Source organism: Euprymna scolopes, chromosome 17 (assembly GCF_053919585.1).
Source record: "Euprymna scolopes isolate OS-2025 chromosome 17, ASM5391958v1, whole genome shotgun sequence".
Lineage (NCBI taxonomy): Eukaryota > Metazoa > Mollusca > Cephalopoda > Sepiida > Sepiolidae > Euprymna > Euprymna scolopes.
The window spans coordinates 19,422,404-19,442,306 of record NC_136498.1 but is presented as its reverse complement, the minus strand read 5'-3'; positions in this window follow the sequence as shown (position 1 = coordinate 19,442,306).

Sequence of the window (19,903 nt, the reverse complement as noted above, 5' to 3'; positions counted from 1 at the left end):
ACGATATTGACAGACTCTACGTGAAAAGGAAAGACGGTGGGAGGGGACTGATCTCTATAGAAGACTGTGTGAAGGACACGACAAAAGACCTAGAAAAATACATAATGCAAAACACTAAAAGAATGATTACGGCAGCGAGAGACACTGAAAAAAAACTCAGAAAACAGAGAGACAAACGACAAAACGAGAAAAGAGAAGTGGGAAGAGAAACAACTCCACGGAAGATTCATAAGAATGACAAAAGATGAGAATAACAAAAACACCTGGACATGTGTGCGAAAAGGACATATAAACCGAGAAACTGAATCTCTAATAACTGCAGCACAAGATAACTCGATAAGAACCAACCATATCAAAGCAAGGATCGATAAAACACAAGAAAACAGCAAATGCAGACTCTGTGGACAAAGAGACGAAACTATAAACCATATAGTAAGCGAATGCAGCAAACTTGCCCAAAACGAATACAAAAACAGGCATGAACAAGTGGGGAGGGTGGTACACTGGGAATTGTGTAAACGACTGTATTTTGAGCGTACAGACAAATGGTACAAGCATAAACCTGCAACAGCACTCGAAAACGAGAACCACAAAATCCTATGGGACATGGACATACAGACGGACACACCCATCCAAGCAAGAATACCAGATGTCGTAATAATTAACAAGAAAGAAAAATCCTGTCAAATCGTGGACTTTGCAGTCCCAGCTGATCACAGCGTGAGTATGAAAGAAAAGGAGAAACGAAGCAAATACACAGAGCTAGCCAGAGAGTTAAAAGGGATTTGGATGATGAAGAAAGTCCAAATAGTACCGATAATAGTAGGAGCACTAGGAACAATCCCGAAAACTCCGAAAAAAGAATGTCAGAAATTGGAATCAGAGGAATAACTGCAAAAGTACAACGACTAATAATAATGAAAACGACTGAAATATTAAGGAAAACCCTTGAATGCGGAGAATAATACAAAACAATATAACGAATAAGCGTTACAGGGAATGAAGAACACCGAAACTGCATATTTACAAGTTCTACACCCCCATCATGCATTCCCCCCATTGTTTCATCACCGACCCCCCCAAAAAAATGATACCAAAGGGCCGAGAAGGGTCAATAAGGACTGAAAGACCGAGGAGCGAGCGCCAACCAGACATCGGCTGGACAAGCGCAAAGAGAACTGGGACCGTGGGGAGGCTGAGTGCCACTCAAATTCTAGTATAAACCAATGGCCACTACCAGCGAGAAATCAATCGTAAGCGGCTGTTGCGATGATGCAAATTCATTTGCAAATGCTATCGAAGGAGGTGGAGAGGGCTGGATGTCTGGGGAGACTTGCTGTCACTCAGCTTCCAGAGAATACCACAGGTTTCCAATCAGATCGTTTGTTGACTTGTGTGAAAGCTCCATGTGAGCCAATAATAATAATAAGGGAGCACTGGCCAAACCCCCGTTGGACAAGTGCGAAGAGAACTGGGATCTTGGGGAGGCTTAGTGCCACTCAAATTCTAGTATAAACCGATAGCCACTGCCAGCGAGAAATCAATGGTATGTGGTTGTTGCGATGATGCAAATTTATTTGTAAATGTTATCGAAAGAGGAGGAGAGAGATGGACGTCTGGGGAAACTTGTTGTCACTCAGCTTCCAGAGAACACCACAGGTCTCTAATCAGATCGTTTGTGTGAAAGCTCCATGTGAGCCAATAATAATAATAAAAATAATAATAATAATAATAATAATAATAATAATAATAACAACAACAACAACAAAATGAAAACGACTAAAAGAGGGTTAAAAATGTAGAAATATGACCAGCGCTAAGGGACTCAACAAGACACAGGAAGAATTGAAGAAAACAAAGCAGGGAGCTGAAGACGATGCCGATGCAAATCTGAACAGTGCAAGTAAAATCAATGAAAGCTAATTTCATCAGAATGCGAACTGAGGAAAAACACGAACAGAACAACCAAACCCAACAGAAACAAAACGTTACTGTAGCCAGATATGTGAAAAGCGACAGAATCATAATAGAAACATGAAGAGTCACAGCAAATCGAGGAAAAGGCAGAGAAGAAAATCAGCAAGGAAACACATAAGACAACCCTCCGAAAAATGGCAAACTGTGGAGCACAAGGCTACGACGGATCACACACGTACTGGATTTAAAAATCCCTAACACTATATAAAAGGCTAATTTTAAGAATCTGAAAAAAAATGTATTTACAAGCAGACGTGCCAGAATGGATGATTAGAATTAAAACTACACTGGTGCCAAAAAGCTCTGAAAAAGGAAATATCCCCAGTACCTCTCGGTTAATAACTTTTTTTCCTACAATGTGAAAAATACTTACAGCACAACCAAAGGAACACATTTATCATTCCCTTTATAATCGCGGACTACTCCCAGAGGAAGAGAAAGCATGTCTAAAAGGGAAATAAAGAACCTCCTTTATTCTATTATATCCTCTATTATACATAAACCAAATTATCCTGAGGAAGATGAAAAGTAGTTAAAAAAAACTTTGCCATGCCATGAATAGAGTATAAGAAAGCGCATGACGGGATCCCGAAAGCATGAATAATAGAATGCTTGAGAATGTACAAAATATCAGGTAAGATAATCCATTTTATAGAAAATGCAATGAGAACATGAAGACTTGAATTGACAACTGATTGACAATACATGACTGAGATTAAAAAAACAAAGAGGGATCTGCCAAGGTATTTCCCTCTCACCATTTATGTTCATAATAGCCATGATGCCCCTGAACACTATAATAAGAAAATGCCAAGCCGGATACAAGTTCACTAATAGATGAAGAAATAAACAACCTAATGTATATGGATGACTTGAAACTGTGTGAAAAACAAGAACAGCCCAAGTGACGTTAATAAACACAAGCAGAATCTTGAACCAGGATATCCGAATGAAATTCGATATAGAAAAGTGCACACTGCTGACCATGAGGAGGGGACAACTGTAAGCAACAAAAGGCGTTGCACTACTCAAGCAAACAGACATAAAAGCATTAGGTGAGCTTGATAGCTACAATTACTTGGGTGTCCTGAGAGCAGATTCCATCAAAGCAACTGACATGAAAGAGGTAAGAAACACCCCAGAAGAGCAAGAAAACCCCTCGAAACTAAACTATATAGTAGAAATTAATTAAAGAAATAGACACGTGTAACATTCTCTGGACCGTTTATCAGTTGGATTAAAGAAGAACTAGGTAATCTTTATCAAAAGACCAGAAAACTCATGACAATGCACAATGCATTACGTCCAAAGGATGATACCGACAAATTTTATGTGAAAATGAAAGACGGGGGAAGAGGGCCAGTTTGTATATATGACTGTGCAAATAACACAAGAAAAGAATTAGAAAAATACATGACGCGGAAAACTGATAGAATAATGACCACAACAGAAGATAAAAAAAAAAACAAGATAGAAAAAGAAGAGACGAAGTAATGGTAATTTGTTATAAGTTTTATTTTTACAGATTTTAAAACAATTTATTGAAAATAATGCATTTCCGTTCTTCTTATTTATATTTTATTGCATGTTCACCCCAAGCAAAACACAGTGTTACTTTGATGTAAGGGGCTACTATCTGGGACATAAATTGCATGGATACAATGTAGGGAGTTGAGCAGCAAGATATCTCTTTACATTACATATGAATTTCTGCATGTCAGTGCAGTCAGGAAAGCAGGAACCCGGAAGGGAATTCCAAAGTCTAGCAGTTCTGGGGAACAAACTATTAGAGTAGAAGGTTCTCGGGTATCTGGGGATCTTTGCTGTGTAAGGGTGGGATTTTGCTGCTTGTCGAGTTTTTCGGGTGTATTTACGTCGAGTGGGCACAAGAGCTTGTAGTTCATCAGTTTCAAAACAGATTCTGCAACCTATTTGGTCTCACATTGTCAACTAAGCTTCACACCCTGTCCCATCACAGCAATGTTGAATCCCAATGTCTGATGCTAGAAATCGTTCTACTCTAATAATTTCTTTACTCGGACTGCTAAAATTTGGAATTTCCTCCTTGTTTCACTTTTTGTACGAACGTGCCGAAATTTAAATGTAATGTGAACAATTATCTCTCTCATCGTCTCACGTATTCCTCTATAGACCCATTGCCAAATGCAGACCTTTACACCTCAGTGACAATGTGATTTATGGGGCGAAGAAGAGTAAAAATAGGGATTTAGAAAACAATAAAAAAAAATGAAACACTGTAACGGAGCTTGAGCTTGGCGGCCAGCGCGAGTAGTATTTGTTTAGACTTTTTTTTTCATCCGAAATAGGTTAGTGATTGGAGCACCAGCCCAGATGTTACATGAATTTATGATTAGAACGAGTAGATGTATTATTGTTTTTAACTTTCTTTGATGGTCGATTACTGAGAAGAATATGATTGGCCTTTTTAGCTTGGAGCGTAGTGTAGTAGTTGCTATGATACTGCACTTAATTTATTGTATTCCAAGTTAATGAAAGAGAAATATTTCCGAACTGTAACAATTTTATTTGGTCGCGATCAAGAGTACTTTTTTAGGGGAGCTTGATCATCCTGCTATGTAAAATTTGATTAATGAAAATTGAATAGGTGAGACAGTGATTTTATTTATCTTTTTCCCACGACAGGAAGATTAGAGGTAAGGTTATGAAAAGTAGGTTTTGAATATAAGTGCCCTAGAGGAAGAGACCTTTGGATGATGAAAAAATTGCTGAGCAGCTATGTCAGTATTCTCCGCCAGGGGCGCCTCGAGCAATTAGTAATGAGCTCTTTCCCGAAGGACGAGATGCCAATCCTGGGAAGGTGGACGTCATAGAACTACACAGAACTATACCGTAATAATGACCCAAGATCTGGCGGATGGATTTTAGTAGGAAATAACCCTGGAGTGTTAAGGGAAAAAGCCTATTCAGGGAAAGGGCGTAGTCTTTTTATGGAGATGAAAAGCAATAGTATAGGCAAGGGACAAGCGAACTTACAAGGGTAAGAGGAGTTACATTGGAATAAAGGGGAAAAAAGAGGACATTGTACTTTCCACGGTTCTTGTCCCTTTCCTTTGTTTATGTCAATCCCACTCTCTTCCGTATTTATTTGTAAGAGACTCTTTGTACTTTTTCTTTCTCTCACATTTATCATCTAGCTTCTCCTTTTTCTCCCTTGTTTTGTCATTTTTTCTGTCAGTTTTTCTGTCTCTCCCTTTCTTCTTCTCTGCCCCTCTCTCTGTCTATCTCTACATATTCTCTCTCTCTATCTATCTATCTCTCTCTCTCTCTGAAGACATAAGAAAAATAAAAAAGAACAATTAATTTAATTGCCTATGTCCACCGTTGTACAAAGTTAAAATCAGCAGCAAACCTTCGATGACAAGTTATTGTAATCTTGAGGTACTTGTGTATTACTGTCACGGAACAATTGTTGGAGGAGACAATGCAATTTCAGCACCAGACTAATTGAATATGCCTTTTTAAATTCTTAATTTTTCTTAAAAAAACTTTTCTCAAAATAAGAAATTGCACGCATTCATTTAATGGTTGTGTCCAATTTTTTAATAAATGTTCAAAGTCATACATTTCGACAATATTAACACATTTCAGAATTCTTTTGTAAAATAAACTTTTTAAGAAATTCTGTTTTTGACTATTATCTTAATTTTATTTTAATTCCATCAATATTCAGATGAAATTTCACAATTTTTTATGGAAAAAGATTAATAGAAAAACCTTTTATTTTGTTGTATTAGAATTTTCTTAATATTTTCCCAAAACAAAACAGTCACAAATGTACCTTTAATGTTCGTATTTATTCATTCTAAACGTCAAACACTTTGACAATTTTCATGAATTTCAGAATTTTTGTGTGAAAAACTTCATAAAACGTCTATTTTTTGTTATTAGAATTTTCCTAATTTTATTTAATTTAATACCAAGTTCAGATGATTAATGATTTATATTGTGTATTGTTTTGGAAGTTTGTTAATACTAGCAAGCTGCCCGGCATTGTCCGATCGTGAAATACGCTTAACTATGATATTTTGATTGATGCAGATTTCGTATTATTATTATATTAAATTAGACCCAATATATAGTAATGATTCAAAATTTAAAAAAAGATGACTCGTGTGCCACCACCGATAATCGAAACCAAAACGTTTAGCTTACGATGTACATGAATATATATATATATATAGGAGTTTTGTGTTTACTAAAACCTTTTTACGCTATTATTGCGTAATTATAAATCATGTAGTAAGAAAACCGAAAGAACTAATAGGGAATTAATTAAAACGATTGCTTAAAATAATATGTAAATTAAGTAGATTCTTTTGCAGATGAATCCAATTCTACGACCAAGATATAACAACGTAATATATTCTTTTTAAATAAATGGGGAAAATGGGCTTTAATATGAATATCAATACACAAACAAAAACAATTTTACAGATGTTCGATTCTCCCAGGTTTAAAATTGTATCATCTCCCTTTTGTTCCGCGTTCTTCAAAATGAAACTAAAAAATGTTGTCCTGTAACAGTAATGCACAAGGGCAGAGTTTTTGTCTCTCATTTCGTCTATATTTTTTTCATTTTTCAGTGACGTAAGCTGCTCCTAAGAAACATCATTTTCTCTGCTCAATTATATCAAAATTTGTCTTATATTTTGTCTTTTACCTATCATGTGTATCAACCGTATTTGTTTCTATTTTCTTGCTTCCCCACGACTTCAAGTTTTGACGAAAGCTCGTTTTTTTATTTTGGTAGAAAATCTCGCTCCAACACAGAAGCACTCTAGATAGAAAATGAAAATAATAAAACTGACCTCAGCCGATAAGCTTTTTTTTTTCACTGACTGGAATCAAGAATAATAAAGTGCAGTATCAGTTTCTAACGAACCAACAAAGTAAAAATCTATAGTCATGGCGTGTTTCATCATATTTTTAATGTACAAAAAATCAAAATGGACCTTCTAGATCGGAATAAAAAATAAAAAATCTACCTCAGACTAAAAGAAGTTCTATTTCACTAATCAATGAGAAAATAGTCTACGTTCAACATCAAAATAGACAGCATACATTGTTCTTAGCCAAAAAACAACCCTATCTGTTTTTGTATGTGTCGATTTTTTAAAGGTGTTTTTTTTTTTTGGTGTTTGTAGTTATTTTTGTTATTGTTGTTTTTTGTTCACCGGTGATTTTCTTTTTGCTTGCTGCATAGAGATTCATTTTCTTTTCGTTTTGGGGTTTTGTTTTTTTTGTTTTGTATTTAGTGTGGTGGGAGATTGATCTTCGAGCTACCGATGTTCTTTTTCTTGTCTTTATTACTGATTATTTTTTTTTTGGTGTTGCCGCCTAACTCCTCCTCTTCACATTCCATTCCTTCTCTTTATTCTTCCTCTTCTTTTTTCTTCTAGTACTACTACTACTACTACTACACCTAGTACTACTACTTTTTTAATTTTTTCTCATATGTCTACTTTGTCCTCTCTTTTTCCCTACTTCTTCTCCTCCTTCGCCTTTTTCCCCACCTTATCTAATTTTACTTGTTATTTTTATCCCATCCTCCCTCTCTTCGTTCATCATCATCATCATCATCATCATGTTCTTCTTTTCTACTTCTTGTCCGATTTTTCTTTCCATCCTTTTATCTCTGATAGCCTTTTTTTGCTTTCGTATACATCCTACATTTTCTTCGTATACTTCTTATTCTTGTTCGTCGTTTTGTTGTTGCTCTTCTTCTTTACCGTTCTTCTTCTTCTTATTATTATTATTTTTATTGTTATTATTATTATTATTATTACTATTATTATTATTATTATTATTATTTTATATTTTCTTCTTCTTATTATTATTATTATTTTATATTTTCTTCTTCTTCTCTTTTTCTTTTCATTCACCTTCTACGTCTCTGTCTACCCCGTCTTTGATTTTTCGTCGCCCATTTTTTTTTCTATCCAATTTTCTGGTTATTTCTCCCTTCCTCATCTTTATCTTCTTCTAGTTTGTATTCTTCTTTCCTCTTTTTCAATTTCTTTCCTTTCTACTCCTGTTTTAAATTTTTCTTCTCCTCCTTACCTTCTTTAGATTTTTAGCATTTTATTACAAGTATTCATGGGTAAAATATGCACTTCAACCAATCGAATCCAATGAATCAGTTACATACATTTTTACATTTCTCTATTTAAAACTTACAGCCACATAAAACCTCGTTGGTCCCCTTTCTCTGCTTCGTAATCGTTCCTTTATTATTATTATTATTATTATTATTATTATTATTATTATTATTATTATTATTATTATCTTTGTTTTCTGCTTCCCTTCGTCCTCCGTTCTTCATTTCCTTTTTTTCATCGCCTTTTCTTTTACTTTTTTTCTTTTTCTTTTTTATTTAGTTTCCCCTCCTTCAACCTCGTTTTCTTTTTTATAGTTCCTTTCCTTTTTTATTGGATTGCATCTTCCATTTCCCCATCTCATCTTCCTTATTCTATTTCGTTTTTTTTAATCTTCTTTATTTTATTTCCTACCTGGTCTTTGTTTTCTTTTTTAAATTTCATGTTAAATTCTATTACCTTTATTTACTTCTTCTTCTTCTTCTTCCTCTACTTCTCATCATCTACAATTTAATCGTCTACTGTTCTACTTCTTTTTCATTTTCAATATACACGTATTCTTCTATTTCATTACCTTCTGTATCTTTATCTTCTACTTTGCCTATTTCATTTTCTTATGCTCCTATTTTTCTTCTTTATCTTCAAATCCATCTTACTTTACTTCTTCGTTATCCTATATTATCTTTTATTTCATCTTGCTCTTCCACTTTTCTGTCGTACCTCTTCCCATACTTCATCTAAAACTTCATGATTTTCGACTTCCTTAGTTTAGCTTCTCTTCTACTCTGCGTCCGTTTTCTGCCATTCCTTTTTTCTTACTAACCATTCTACCTCTTCTTCCTCATTCCTTCTAACCCGTTAGTCTTGTTTTACAGTTATTATCTCCCTTGATTAGCCGTCTCTCCTTAAAAATATTTTGCTCATTATCCTGTTTAGCTTATTTTTTTTCCGCGACGATGGCAAATATTTTTTTCCGTTGTAATGGGTTTTCGATGACACAAATAAAGCGAAAAGAAAAAAACAACAATAGAAGTAAATGAGACGCTTAAACAACGAAACAATTGCGCACATGCATATATACATACATACATACATACATACATACATAAGTACCCAAATACATACATACATACGTAAGTACACAAATACATACATAGAAACACAACATAGACAGCTCTGTTGACAGACCGCGAAAACATTCACAATCAAATTAAATATTGTTTATATAAATATTATCAATCAGGGAAGCGTTCTCTTTGCTTTATTGTAGAAAACACTTGGAAATTACTATTTATTTATTTATTTATTTATGTTTTGTGACTTTTTAGCTTTACCGGACTTCATGACAAGAATAAATCTAGTCTGGTGGAGTATCCGGCTTCATACTGTTACGTGAAGAAACATCTCTTGGAGAAGATGCACCATTTCCTTTAAAAGTCAGTGTAAGTTAACCATATTGGGGAAATCTTACTTGAGCCTTGAATACTATATGAATTTGAATATTTAGCCACAGTTTACTTGTAGAGAACAGTATCACTCTACCTGATTGTCCTGACAAATCCCTTTATAGGGATACCTTAGACATTCAAGTACAATGCCCAGTAGACATTCAAGTTCTCTCTTATATATGTATGTATGTGTAATAAGTTATGAATATATATATATATATATATATATATATATATATATATATATATATAAATATATTTATTTACCAGTGGTGAAAAAAAAACGGACTAAAGTGCTTGTTAACAACTAATCATTTACTTACCTTCTATTTTAATTAATTATTTAATTTACCATCTACATATAACATATATAATACGCTTTTCTCTTATATTTACCTCTTACTAATTCTTTCAATAATAATTATCATATTTTTTAACACGAAGCTTATTTACATATTTTTCGTATTTGTGTTTGTACATATACTCAAGCACATGCTCCTCCCCCATTGATGTGTGTATTTTTTTACATGTGTACTCATGTGTATGTATTTGTGTGTTTTTGTTATCTACTTACTATCTACATTTTATTAATAATTATATTAATTTTTATTATTTAATTAACTTACTGATATCCTTAGGTTTTTTACTTTATTAAATAAACCTATAACGTATAATTCACCTATTTACCCTTCTATTTCTCATTTCTTTCTTTCAACTTAACGCCCGACAATTCAAAAAACTATAAATAATAAATTAAAAACAAAAAATTAATTTTTTCAATCTTACCCTGCCCAGCTAATTTATATATATATATATATATGTATATATATGTGCACATATGTATGTATATATATATATGTGTGTGTGCGTGTGTATGTGTGTGTGTTTGTATATGTATGTATATGTGTGTGTATGTATGTATTTATATGTGTGTATATTTATATGTGTGTGTATATGTATGTATATATATGTATTTGTGTTTGTGCGTATCTTCTACATGTGTGCATATGTATGTGTTTATATATATTTGTATTTGGTTACGTATCTTCTACATGTATATTTGTGTGTGTGTTTTTCTGTGTGTATGTGTTTTATTCACTTATTATAAATATCTCCCTAATAATTTTATGAATTTTATTATTTGATTAACTTACTGATATTCTTACCTATTTCTATATTAGTAAAATAAACTTGTAACTTATAATTCATTAATTTATATTTTTCTCTTTCTCTCTTTCCTTCAACTACAACGCCTGAAAATTTAAAAATTATTTATAAAATATTTTTCAATCCCCCCCCTCCCAGCTAATTTATATTTATATGTATATATATGTATGTATATGTATATGTATATATATATATATGTATGTGTAAGTGTTTGCATCTGGATGTATGTGTATTTGCATATATGTTTATATATGTATATATGCGTGTATTTTTACGTATCTATGTATGTGTACATATATATATATGTGTTTGTATATGTATGTTTGTGTATATATGTATATGTATATATGTATATATATATATATATATATATATATGTATGTGTGATCACGCATGTGCTTTTCCCCCATTTACGTATGTGCATTTGCTGTACATATTTATGCGTGTGCTTATATTTGTGTGTTACTTATTAAAAATGTTTTTTTCTATTATTTAAGTTACTTACTTAAGCTTTCACCTATTTTATTTTATTTCATTAAAATAAACCTGTAACGTATAATTTCTACCTGCCCGGCTAATTTATTTATATATATATTATATTTAATTATATATATCATTACACTATCAAAATAAACCTGTAAAGTATAATTCATTAACTTATTTTTCCTTTTCTTTTTCTTTCCATTTTATAAACAATAAATATCTTTCAATCTCTCCCCGCCCGGCTAAATTACTTTAAACCCCATTTTCAACCCGTTCCTTCACCTATTTTATTTTATTTTATTAAAATAAACCTGTAACGTATTATTTCTACCTGCCCGGCTAATTTATTTATTATATTTAATTATATATATCATTACACTATTAAATTAAACCTGTAAAGTATAATTCATTAACTTAATTTTCCTTTTCTTTTTCTTTCCATTTTATAAACAATAAATATCTTTCAATCTCTCCCCGCCCGGCTAAATTACTTTAAACCCCATTTTCAACCCGTTCCTTCACTAACATTAACTCTCCAACCTGTTGCCATGGTGATCCTTTAAATTAACTGTTACTTATGCCGTTATCAACAAAAGTAGCGTCTTTTAAGTTTAAACCGTTAAAAAACACGTATATAAGAATTTACACATAATTAATATTTAATTATAAACCCCTCTCTTTTTTTAATACACTCCTACTACTTTAAACTCCAACGTCCTCTCCCCACCACTCCCCCTTCTTTTCTAACTCCCCTTTATCTACGATCTTTCCATTTTTATTTGACTTTATAACTTAGTCCATCTATGAATTCTGATGATGCTAGTTGGATTTTTCCTCTCTTTGAGGATTTTCCTCTAGTTGAAACAATTTGTAAACTCATTCTGGACTCACAGTAATAAATTTCCTATATATAAATATATATATATATGGTTATTAACCACACATAACGCGGAACGCTGAAAATACTGTGTAGTTTAATTACTTTCATTTTTATATCTTTCCTCACGTAGTAAAGATTGAACATCGATACATAAAATATGTTACCTCTTTATAACAGTTATGTGCGTATAAGAAATAATATTTATATGCGTGTGTATGTGTGTGTATGTGTGTGTGTTATTTATTTGTTATAAGTCACGTGCAAGCGACTCTATAAATCACTCCGTCGGTCCGTCGGTCCGTCGGTCTGTTGGTCGCTCGGTCGGTCTGTCGTTCGATCTGTCGGTCTGTCTGTAACGTTTCTGTGCTTAGCCTTTTTGGTTAAGATTTAAGGTATGTTGTTAATAGATGCTGTTTTTAGCTATATAACCTTTTCTTGGCCTTTTGGCCAAGATCGGAGTGTAGTATTTGTTCCGGCAGATACTGAAAGCAAAGACCATATGTGAGGGCAACCCCACATATAAGACTTTAGTCGATGAAGAGGCAGCCCTTCATACTAACTGTAACTATCCAGCTCCCCTACTCCCTGGGGAGCTGGTCCTCATTTCCCCTTCACTCCTCAAATTAAAAATCGGCCTTGTGCCTAATTTGTTCGGTGGGGAAGCAAATAAATACCAACCCCACATATAAGTCCTTTTCTTGGCCTTTTAGCTAGAACCAAAATTTATTATCTGTTTCGGTAGATACTGCAAGCAAACACCATATGTGGGGGCAACCCCACATATAAGACCTTGGTTAATGTAAAAGCAACCCTTCATACCAATTGTCACTGTCTAGCTGGGGAGTTAGTCCCAATTTCCCCTTCAATCGTCACATTAAAAATCGGCCTTGCGCTTAATTTGCTCGGTGAGGGAGCAAATAAATACCAACCTCACATATAAGACCTTGGTTAATGCGGGGACAACACTTCATACCAATTGTCACTATCCAACTCACTTACTCCCCGGAGAGTTGGTCCTCATTTCCCCTTCACTCCTCACATTAAAAATCGGCGTTGTGCGTAATTTACTCGGCGGTGGCGTAAATAATACCTTTTTCTTGGCCTTTTGGCCAAGACCAAAGTGTAGTATTTATTCCGGCAGATACTGCAAGTAAAAACCATATGTGGGGGCAACACCATATATAAGACCTTGGTCAATGTAGGGGCAGCCTTTCATACAAATTGTCACTATCCAGCTCCCCTACACATTAAAAATCGGCCTAGTGCCTAATTTTCTCGGTGGGGGAGCAAATAAATACCAACCCCACTTACAAGGTTTTGGTTAATGTAGGGGCAACCCTTCATACCAGTTGTCACTATCTAGCTCGCCTATTCTCCGGGGAATTGCTCCCTATTTCCCCTTCACTCCTCACATTAAAAATTGGCCTTGTGTCTAATTTGCTCGGTGGCGGAGCAAATAAATAACCTTTTCTTGGGTTTTGGGCCAAGATCAAAGTATGGTATCTGTTCTTACTACATGCGGTACTTATGTTTGTAACTTTGTGATAAAAAGTGGGAGATCATTTTCTGCATTTAATGTAAAATGATAACCCACTTTACAACCAGTCAGTCTCAAAGCCATTCAGATCATTCATGTTGTTTTTGTGGAGTCCAGTAAATTTTTAAACAATCAACTCATTCTTAAGGTCATTCCATTTATCCTTAAGCTCATTAAAGTCATTCTAAGTCGTTTAATTTATTTATTTAAGTCATTTCAGCCCATTTTCAGTCATTTTAGTTTATCTTTAAGAATTTCATGTCAACCCTACATTGACGCATACACGAGATCACGCTACTAATGGCTATCGGCCTTGTTCCTTTTTGCGATACTTTTAAATGAATTCAATTATTCACACAAAAGTAAATGGTTGTATAGATTGGTTTCTTAGATGTAAATGAAATGGAACACACGTGCTTATTAAAGAGCTCTCAGTGTAGGATAGTGCTGGTGTATAATCAGTTTATCACGCCAATATTATTAGTTACAGATGTGCATACATGTTTCAGTGGAATACCAATTTACAGAGACCAAATATCAGACTAAAAATAAGAGCAATATTGAATCGACGGTCAAGATTACATTGGTTTATAAAAGATATTCGGGTTTCGTTTATGATCTGGAAGAAACTGGGATAGATACTTTGCGAATATGAGCATTTATACCTACCCAACTTTCTTTCTTTACCACAGCTCCCTCCAAAACCTCTACTGCTCACATTCACAAAGTATACACGGCACTTTCTTTCAAAGCATAAACCACACCCGAATATCTTATAAAAATGTAATCTTTACTCTTCTTTCAATATCGCTCCTTATTTGGTCTGATGAAGTGATTCCACTGAACCATGTACGGGGATATGTAACCAAGAATGTGTTTCTAATAACCAGTTTACACACACACACACACACACACACACACACACACACACACACACACACACATATATATATATATATATATATATATATATATATATATATATATATATACAGGGTGTCCAAAAAGTCTGGCTACATAATGTAGCCAGACTTTGAGGAAGCATCCTGTAGATTATGAGCCAGACTTTGTGGGCACCCTGTATATATATATATATATATATATATATATATATATATATATATATATATACGTGCGTGTGTATGTGTGTACAGGGTGCCCACAAAGTCTGGCTACATAATCTACAGTCTGGCTACATAATGTAGCCAGACTTTGTGGCCACCCAGTATATATATACATGTATATATATATATATATATATATATATATATATATATATATATATATATATAACTACTTCATTTATTCACATATATTAATATACGAAAGTGTAAATTCATGCGTAAACTTTAAGTATTTACTTCAGCAGTTCTCAATACGTAGGTGGAGCTTGTTTGTAAGTTATAAAATATATATGGCGATTCAGCTACCCTGAATATTCCGCGTTTCATCCACCCTAGAATTCTTCAGGCTTATGCGAGAATTTTGTAGGTGTCTCGCGTTTTATATTAATTAATTAATTAAAATAATAATAATAATAATAATAATAATAATAATAATAATAATAATTTTGATTTCGTTTATGAACGTCTCTCTGGTAAGGGATGGGATTCATTTTCAGAGGAGTTCTCTTAATCCCGGCTTCAAACCAGGAGCTTCAAAGATTAAGGGGTTTCCTAAGGATGTTGATGGTACCTATAATTGCAGAGGTTTGAAGGCCGCCTAAAACATCGGGGATTTGTAGGGTTTTTTTTCAATTGTCCTTCTAGACTACTTGATGCTACTCATAGCGTAACAACTACGACCGGGGGTATGTGTGTTTTAACCTCGTGTATACGCCTTAGCTCCAAGGCCAATGGAGCATAATTACTCCACTTCTCATTCTCCTTCTCTCTCATATTCTTGTCCCAGAGTACTCAGGAGTCTACAATCTGCCAGTTTTTGAGACCTTGTCAATGACGACCAAATCCGAATGATTATGTTCCAATTGCTTGGTCGTTATGAGACTTGTCCCACCATACCTCTACCTTGCCATCCTCACTTGTTTTCACTTCATCAGGCACCTCCTCAAACCATTTTCCAGCACACTTCACGCCAACCCTGTTACACACCTCTCAATATATTCGGAGTCCCATGCGATAGTGTCTTTAGCGGTACTCTCTCTGGGCCAGTCGATCACACCCTGCTGCAAGGTACGCAATTGACTCTGAGGTCTTATAACAAATCCGGCATTCTGCAGTAACTTTCTCTCCTAGAACCTTTTTTTTAACAATCGTGTTCCTAATGTTTGATCTTTTGCTGCACAAACAAACGTTTCAGTACTCTTATACAGATACCCAGCTCTAAGCCATTGCCATGATCTATCATCTGCCACTTCTACTATATGCTGGAAAAAACTTACACTCATTTTCTTCCTAGTCAGTTCCTCTGCCCTTTCTCTATCCATACGTTTCACATAATCAACCTTGGTCTCACGTACCTCAACTTCATTGGCCACAACCTTAAGCATCCACTCCTCACCTAACCACATGCCCCTTCAACGACATCTCCTCGGTTCTAACACAATCTTTTACACTTTTCAATCCTTTCCCTCCATATTTCTTCTACTACTCAGAATGTGAAATATACCAAACATTGATAAAACTGTTCTTGTTTTGATCATGGCATGCAAATCCTTGTTAGACCATTCTAAAATTCCCGCACTGTATCTCAAAACACTGACTGCCCATGTATTTACTGCTTTCATTAGTTTTCCTCCATACAGTTTCGACTTTGCAATTAGTTTCAATCTTCTAAGATACTCCTTCCTGACTTTTTCCTTCATTTCTCTGTTCACGCTGCCTACACCCTCAAGCACTCCCAAATACTTATATCCTGTATCTTCTAGTTTACCAGGCCACAATATTTGCGAAAGAAAACTCGAATAACAAGAAATATTACGTAGGTATGACTTCCTTAGATTTCAAAACTCGATATCATGACCACAAAAGTACATTCAATAATAAAAAAACACATATGAAAACAACGCTAGCTAATACTGGGAACTCAAGGAAAGCGGACGATCGCCGATAGTCAAATGGAAAACAGTAAGACAAGCAAACACAAGTAGAGACCAAGACGACCCATGCAGAGTATGCCTTCACGAAAAATGTGCTATCCTATACTTTAAAGAACCTCAATATCTATTAAACTGAAGGAGAGAAATAGCGAACAACTCTGTTCACAGGATAAAATTTACTCTAGGATAGAGATACAAAATAATTTTTAAACTAAAATAACAATAGAAAATAAGAAAAGAAAATAAATAAATTAATTAATAAACATGCATATACATAAACTATCACACACACACACACACACACATATATATATACATATATATGTGTGTATATATATATATATATAAACTAACATATGAAAAAAACTTAACCTAGATTTAAAACAGGTCAAGACACTAGAAACCTATTCTAAATAGAAAACATAAATGAACGGGTAAACCAGGGGGCAAATGGGCCTTTGTCCTGTAAGTACCTGCTCATTGGGTGATTATGAAGGGTGCGATGGATACTAGAAAGCTGATTGGCTAACAAAAAACTCAGTAGAAGGTGTGCATATAAAAACGCGAGACAACCACAAAACTCTCGCATAAGCCTGAAGAATCCTAGAGTGGATGAAACGAGAATATTCGGTGTAGCTTAATCGACATATATATTTTATAACTTACTATATATATATATATATATATATATATATATATATATATATATATATATATATATATAGTGCAAAATGTTGTTGAAAATTCAAAGACTCACTTTACGTTTTTATAAAATTCGTTTATTTCCTGGATATTTTTCCATTACAGCTGTGTTTACGATTTATGTGTCCATAAAAATATCCTGCCCTCACCAACTTCATCAGATGTTTTTTCATTAGATTTTTACAACAAAAAGTATATTTTTAAAATGCTGAACACTGCATTCGGGTAAAAAAGACTTTCAAAGCCATGCTTCCTTACTTCCGCCATCTTTTGGGTTTATATGAAGATAATTTTCCGTTTTAACCCGTTGTTTCGTATTTTTATTTCTTTTTTATTTATTAATTATTTATTTTTGCTTTAATTTCCTCTTTTTCCGATTTGTTTTTTCCAATTATCTTACAATTTTATTTCTACATTTACCGGTGTTCATTTTAATATTCTTTTTTACTTGATTTTGAATTCGTATTTTTACCTGATCCCCCCCCTCTCTCTCTCTCTCTCTCTCTCTCTCTATCTCTATCTCTCTGTATCTCTCTCTCTATTTCTCTCTATCCCTCTCTTTCTTGCTCTCTTTTTCTCTCTCTACACACACACACACACACACACACACATATATATATATATATATATATATATATATATATATATATTTAAATAAGGGAGTAGTCACCAACAATGTGTATTTTTTAACATTATTTTATTATTCCGTGTCTTGGTTTTTCATTAAGAATTATGTTTGGATCATTGTAATAATGTTTTTAAGTCATTGAACTCGTTTACGTACGTTTCAGACGGTCTGATGCGTCCTCGTCAGAAATTATTTTCAAATGTGTAAAAATGGCGATTTTCGTAGTTAGTTTGAAGGTTTTCCAAGGGGTGGAGGCTTGTAAGTGTTTATTATACATTGGTATGCTGAATTTTTATTGCTTTTTTTAATTCTTTTTTATTTGGTTTGTCCAGGGAGATTTTGACTTCGCTGTAGTCAGTCGCTATCTCTTTCTGCTAATGTGTTTTTCTTTTCCTTTAGGGTGGGGTAGGGTGTGTGTATGTATGTTTGAGTGTGTGTGCATGTATGTGTGCGTGTGTGTTTATGTGTGTGTGTGCGCGCGTGTGTGTGCGTGTGTGTGTTTGCTTTTATTGGTTTGGGAATGGGTATATTGTTTTATAGTATTTTGGGGTTATTTGCTTTCTTAGGAAGGCGGCTGTGGTCCGAGGTCGTTACTAATGTGTATGTGTGGTGAGGGGGACTGGCTCTTCTGAAGTAAGGGTAGGGTTGCTTTCATTCTATTTTGATATTTATTTTTTGGATTCTTGGATTTTAGTATTGTGATTTTTCGTTTTAGTCTCATATTATGTTTGTTTAGAAAGAGGGGTGTATTTAAAATAGGGGTTTTTTAATGTTTCTATTTATTTGTCTCCCCATGTGGGTATGGCCAGACCCAGGATCGGTTCCTAGTGTGGGGAAGATTTTGTTCCCCAGAGGGGGGGCATTGGGGGGTGTAGGTATGGGAGGGGGGTGATAGAAGGGAAGATAGTCGTTTCAGTCATGAGGGGGTTCTCCTCCCCTGACTGAGGAGGGAGCGAGGTGTTGGAACATATATTATACTATGGTTCTAGGAGTCTCCTAGTGTTGTTGGTTTCGAGGTTAAGTAGGGTTGGTTTTGTTCAGTGTGTTGTATTAGAGATAGGGGTGTTATGTCTGTGTGTGGTTGTATGCGCGCACGTGTGTGTGTTTTAATGTGTCGGTTCTGATTTATGTGTGGGTGTGTGTATGTGTATGTGTATGGGTGTGCATGCATTTGTACCTTGCATTTCATGTTTTTGTGTGATGGTATTAGGTTCTGTTCAGTTCAGGAGTGAATTTGGTGATGAAGTTTTTTTCCTGTGTAAGTAAATAAAAATAATTGTCTGTTTGGAAGATTGGCATTATTTTGAAACTGTTTCCACTGCATGTGTGTACGTGTTTTGAAACATAGAGGTGTCTGTTATCTGCAATTTTGATGTTGCTCTTATGTAAGGCCACTCTATTGCTGAAATTTTTGGTGGCGCCTATGTAGGATTTGTTGCATGTTGTGCATCTTAGTGCATATACTACATTTCTGGAGGTGCAATTCAGATCCTTTTTTATTTTGAATGTTTGTGCTGAGTGTTTGAATGTGTATGTGTCACCTTCTATTATTATGTCACATACTCCACATCGCGGTTTGTTGCATTTTCTAACTCCTTTTTTAGTATGTGGGACGAGTTTTGAGGAAATTAGGATGTGTTTTAAGTTTTTGGGTTGGTGTTTGCTTTTTGTTATTTTTGTTGTTTTAAGTATGTTGTTTAGTTTGTCGTTCTGATTGAGGAGGATAAGGTTTTTTGTTATCTGTGTGAATAGTTCTGGGTTGTTTGTGTTGTGTGTAGAGACGTATGCTAGAATTTGATCTTTGTTGTGTTCTTTTGGGGTTCTTAGTTGGTCTATTGGAATTTTTCAGCCAGTTCAATACCTTTCTGTGTTAGTGGTAGTGGGTA